Raw genomic sequence first — 6,546 nt, forward strand, 5'->3', positions numbered from 1 at the left:
AAGTTGTTGCAACACCTAAGTGACATAGAGGTGAAACACATGGATGCTATGGAACTTAGGAAAAAGAAGATAGAAGTGGAAATCAATCACATAGCAAGCATGACCCACAAAGCTTTACAAAGCTCAAAAATATGTCACTAGGTGAGCTTTGATCCAATTTCACAATTCCACAATCTCAATGCATGAAATAGGTGATGTGAATATAGGTAAACCATAAACAAGCATCACCTAAAAAAAATGCAATGATAATATACAATTGCCTAACAATAGATGATGAATGCATGGTGGCCAAAACATGCAATTCAAAGAGTTAAGATGCATGAAGGCAATGTAACATGTACTTGGTATTCACAAATGTTCAACATGAAGATCTAAAACCAAGTAATAAATTGTAACCTCAACAAAGGAATCCAACAATGACAATAACAACAATGATGTTAAACTAACATCCTATCAATAAGCAGCAGCAGTAAATAGTAAATAAGATTAGTAATCCAACACTTATAATGGAAAACAAAAATTAAACTAACTACTAACTAAAAGAAATGGTGTAACATGATATTTGGTAGTGTTGGATGATATTTGAAGGGTGGAAAGAAAAGAAGAGAAGAGAGAAGAAGGAAAGAAATGGAAAGAGGAGAAGAAAAGAAGGTGGGTGAAACAGAGCAATCCACGCGTGCGCGTCACGTGCGCGTAAGCGTGGATTGATGAAATGGAAGCGACGCGTACGCGCGTAGTGCGCGGACGCGTGCATGGCAAAGCAGAGAGTCGACGCGTATGCGCAAGGTACGCGTGCGCGTGCCCTTGGGCACAAATTTGGCACACTTCAGGCACAACTCTCGGGTGAATGTATGGAGGGGTGGAAAAACTCAATCCACGCGTACGCGTACATGGCGCGTCCGCGTGGATGGTCGAAAATGCTTGAGGCGCGCGTACGCGCCAGGTGCGCGCACGCGCGTGGATGGTGCTCTATTTTTCAAAATTTTTCTATGTCTTTGCACCAAACCAAGCATTCCAAACCTCCAAACAGCTACCAAAACATCATAAAACCTTATTTAACCTACTAGACTCCCAATTAAACTCAACTAAGCAATTCAAAACATGAAATTAAACTAGTTTTACCAATATATACAAAAGAGAAAAAAGGAAAGAGTTTACCCTGGTGGGTTGTCTCCCACCTAGCACTTTTGTTTATTGTCCTTAAGTTGGACTTATGGGGAGCTCTTCATCAAGGTGGCTTGTGCTTGAATCCATCCTTGAACATCCACCAATGCTTGGACTTCCATTGTGCTTCATCATTCAAAGTTAATAACTCCAATCTTTGATGGAGTTCTTTACAAACCATAAGCTCCCAAAGTTGATCTTCCTTGTGCGATCCGGGATCCCACACTTTGTTTTTACACCCGTCCTTGAGTTGATCATGGTGATTTCCTCCGGGTGGCAAGAGAGATGAATTCTCATAGGAGCACCAATCTATTCTCCTAGGCCCATCCAATTGAGAACTAGTCCAACCCTTGCTCTTTGAAGCTTCAACCATAATGAGCCTTGATTTGCAACGCCAACCACAAAACATTTTTCTTTTACGCTTCATCCCATAAAGCATCCTAAGTTGACCATCCGTTTCAAGCAATCCATATTCAAGTGGTATAATAAAGCTAATAGAAATGAGTTTCACCCACTCAAATGAAGATGTAGATGGCAACCTAGGCAAAGGTGATTCCAAGGATCTTGACAAGGCGTATTCAATAACCATCCTTCTTTTTTTTAAAGACCTCCACCTCTCCACAAGATCTCTTAATCTCAATCATTTGTTTAATAATTTTATCTAACTCTCTTCCCTTACTCAAATCATAAATGGGAGGATAAGAGACATTTACCTCCACATTACTTTCCATCTCATCGGGAGAAGGTTCTTCATGCTCAAAGGATTCTTCACCACTAAGACTTGATGCTTGATCTTCATCACCAAGGGGACTCAATTCTTGCTCTATCACATCCAATTCTTCATAAGAGATATGCCTTGGAGGTTGTGCACATTCCTCCTTAGCATCAAATTCAATCATCTTGGAGGGATTTTCTTCAATCCTAGACTCCCAAGGTGGTTCCACATCTCCTAAGTCTTCAACCACTTCTTCATCTTGTTCAATAATCTCTACCTCCTCCTCTTGTTGCATTACTTGCTTTAACTCCTCTTCTTCACCTTGGAGCTTCAAGTTTACTCCCTCACTAAGCTCATTGGTTGCTTCTCCACATTCCACAATGGAAGTGCCTTGATCACATAGGCTTAGGCGGGATGAGACTATGTTGCCAATGGCTTCTACCATGATAGCCATTTTTACTCTTAACTCCTTAAATTTCTTTTCATCCTCTTCGTGTTGCCTTAAGGTATGAGATTCAAGATCTCCTAATTCTAGCATAGAGGCTTCATCGGGAGGTGATGGTGGAAGAGAGGGTTCATTATTTGGGGAAAAAGTATTACGGTTGGAAGGTGGTTCTTCTTGGTAGAGTTGTGGTGGTTCAATATTTTCCTTTCTTTCCAATTGTTGCACAACACACCCCATGGTTTCTTGAAATTGATCCAATGCTTCCTTAAAACGATCCCTTGACTCTTGCTCCTCTTGGGTATCATGAGTAGGATCATATGCCTCTTGGATTGAAAGGCATGAATATTCTTCCATGGGAGGTTGTGGTGGAAAGTAGTATTCATCTTGTGGTTGGAAATTTTCATACATTGGAGGTGGTTCATCTTGGTGATAATATGGAGGGGGTGGCTCTTGAAAATGTTGATGTTGGAATGGTGGTGGCTCTATGTGTGGTTCATATGGCTCATATGATTGTTGGTAGGATGGATATGGATTAGGGTCATATGGAAATGGTTGGTAAGAAGGGGCTTGTGAGTATGGTTGAGGGTTATGTTGGGGATATGGCTCATAAGCATATGGTGGTGGTTCTTGAAAGTCACAAGGGGATTCACCATAACCATTGGATTGGTGTGCATCATAGAATGGCTCTTCTTCATAGTGCATTGGTGGAGGTTGTTGCCAAGAGGATTGATTATATGCATATGGCTCCTCCCACCTTTGGCTATCCCATCCTTGATACACATCTTCATTGAAGTTCCCATTTCCTACAACATAGTTAGAACCAAACTCATAGCCAGAGTGAGAATTCATGATGAAAAGAGAAAACAAAGACAAAAGCTAACAAGAATTAGTGAAACAAAGTCCTAAAACTAGCAAAAACCGACAAGTAATCCAAAAATCAAGCTATTCACAATATTCACATATATACAATAACCAATAACATAACACCATTGCAACTCCCTGGCAACGGCGCCATTTTGATGAACAAACTTTTGTGTGGTCTAGAATTCACAATTGAATGAATTCTCGTTGTAAAGTATAGTTTCTAAACCAAACAATAGTCCTTTCATACAAAAATTTAGGTTGTCACAAGTACAAACCCCAATGAATTTATAACCGGAGTATTTGGACTCTGGGTCGTCTCACAAAGAGTTGTAATGAAGTGGTCAATTATTGGCTATGAGGGGTATAGGGGGGTTTTGGTTGATTAGAGGGGCAATAAAATAAAAAGACAAGAAAAGTAAATTGAGCAAGTAATTAAAGAAAGCAAGTAATAAAGAGAGACATTCATGGCAATGGATTGAGATCATAGGCTTTCTATCCTAGTCATGCATGATTAATTCATCTTATTTAGTTAACTCACACAACCGGAGAATATCAAACAAGACTAATTAATCATGTCACAAATATAAACAAGAATTTATCTCATTACGTCAACTCCAACAAATAGGGAGAAAGTCTAACGAGACTAGCTAATCTCAATCCAAAAGTTCTAACCAACTTACTAATTAAATTAGCAAAAGATTAGCGTCAATGGAAACAATATTCCAAAAGTCCTAATCAACTCACTAATGAAATTAGCAAAAGATTAGCGTCAATGGAAACAATACTAGCTAACAACTCTAGATCACCAACATAAGTTGGGTTTTCATGACTCAAGATTGCCCAATCCCTCTTTCCAAGCCAAGAATGCTAAAAATCTACTCTAACATCCTACCAAGCATTTTATCAAACACTTGGAAGGCATACAAGGAAAGCATGGTAAATGTGCAAGAAATATAAATCTACACTACTCAATTGTAAGAAATTAAACAACAACAAATCCAAAACAACAATAAGGAACATGAATCATAAATTGCATTGAATTAAAAATAGAAGAACAAAAAGTGCATCAACAACAAAGTAAGCAATTACAAGAATGAGATACAAAATTAAAGAGAGAAAGAGTAGAGGAACAAGGAATTGTAAAGGAAAAGTAAATCAAAGCATGAATTAAACCTAGATCTAAGATGAAAATGTCCTAGTCCTAACCTAATTCTAGAGAGAAGAGGGAGCTTCCCTCTCTAGAAAACTAACTAAAGGCTCATGTTGGCTAAACTAATTGCTCCCCCTTTGCTTGGACTTCAATTCTGCATGAAATACACTCAGAAACAAGTTGGATTTGGGCCTGGGCAGCTCAGAAATCGCCCCCAGCGTTTTGCCTTCAAGTGGGCCACGTGAGGGTATCGGCGCGTGCGCGCTATGTGCGCGTGCGCGTCGATGGCAAATTCTCAATCCGCACAGACGCGATATGTACGCGTGCGTGTCCATAGGTGAAATCACTTCTGCGCGTGCGCGCCCGATGCGCGTGCGCGTCCTTTGGTGCATTTCCAATCCTTGTTTCTCCATGCATTCTCCCTTTGTGTATGCTTTTCTCCTCATTTCTTCCATCCAATACTTGCCTTATGGACCTGAAATCACTCATCAAACACATCAAGGCATCGAATGGAATTAAAGTGAATTAAAATCACCAATTTAGGGCATAAAAAGCATGTTTTTACACTTAAGCAAAATTCAATGGAGAATTACAAAACCATGCTATTTCATTGAATAAATACGAGAAAAAGTGACAAAATCCTCTAAAATAAGCACAAGATAAATCACGAAATCGGGGTTTATCAGCTGCCGAGAAGTCTTCTAATCTTAGCTGAATTTTCTTGGATATTTGTGTAGATAGCCCGGCTTGTGGGCTTTTAAACTCTTTATTTTGTAGTTTGTATTTTGCTGACTGTTGACATTTTTCTTAGTTACTTTTTTAGCAACTTTTATTTTGAAAAACAACAAATAGCTTTCCAGCCTTTGGGGCTGACTTCGATGGCCTCTGAAGCTGGTTATAATATCATGCTTGTTTGCACTTGTCTTAACACCCTTCTATGTCTTGAGAATGCTGGAGCCTTGCTGCTCGGCCTCTTTAGATTGCTTTGTACTTATTGCTTGTAGCTTGGATCCTTTGAGGTTGTGGATATGTGGGTCCAACTTGTATTTCGGTTTTCTCGCTCTTATTTGTATTTATTTCTAGCAGTCCATAACCGATTTCTTCACGTTGGTCCTCTCTCTAAGTTATTTTGGTAATCCTCTCTCTTGGACCTTTGTCAGGTCTCTTTCAGGGATTACTTCTATAACTTGTTTGTGGAAGGTCGACTTCTTTTTGTCGTCCTTTTCTAAGTTATTTTTGTAATCCTCTTTCTTGGACCTTTGTCAGGTCTCTTTCAGGGATTACTTTTATAACTTGTTTGTAGGAGGTCGACTTCTTTTCGTCGTCCTTTTCTAAGTTATTTTTGTAATCCTCTTTCTTGGACCTTTGTCAGGTCTCTTTCAGGGATTACTTTTATAACTTGTTTGTAGGAGGTCGACTTCTTTACATCGTCCTCTTCTAAGTTATTTTTGTAATCCTCTTTCTTGGACCTTGTTCAGGTCTCTTTCAGGGATTACTTCTATAACTTTATGTTTTGGGCTGACTTTGTCATGTCGGGCCCTTCTAAGTTAAAGTAATCCTCTTTAATAGGGTTGGCCAGATGGTATGCGAAATTGTTACTCAAGTTGTGAATTGTTGTTCGAAATTGATTCCTGGCAATGGCACCAAAAACGGATGCACAGAACCATGGTCTAAACATATCTCCACAACTTCGCATAACTAACCAGCAAGTGCACTAGGTCGTCCAAGTAATACCTTACGTGAGTAAGGGTCGAATCCCACGGAGATTGTTGGTATGAAGCAAGCTATGGTCACCTTGTAAATCTCAGTCAGGCAGATATAAAATAGTAATGGGGTTTTCGAAATTAAATAATAAAAGAAGGATAGAAATACTTATGTAAATCATTGGTGAGAATTTCAGATAAGCGTATGGAGATGCATTCGTTCCTCTGAACCTCTGCTTTCCTGCTGTCTTCATCCAATCAGTCTTACTCCTTTCTATGGCTGGCTGTATGCAAGGGCAACACCGTTGTCAGTGGCTACATCTCCTCCTCTTGTGAACAGGTTGAAGTGCGAATGGATATCTTAGAAGCGAAATAAGATGAATTGAATAGAAAACAGTAGTACTTTGCATTGATCTTTGAGGAACAGTAGAGCTCCACACCTTAATCTATGGAGTGTAGAAACTCTACCATTGAAAATACATAAGTGATAATGGAGTTCATTGGA

This window comes from Arachis ipaensis, chromosome B08 (assembly GCF_000816755.2).
Source record: "Arachis ipaensis cultivar K30076 chromosome B08, Araip1.1, whole genome shotgun sequence".
NCBI lineage: Eukaryota > Viridiplantae > Streptophyta > Magnoliopsida > Fabales > Fabaceae > Arachis > Arachis ipaensis.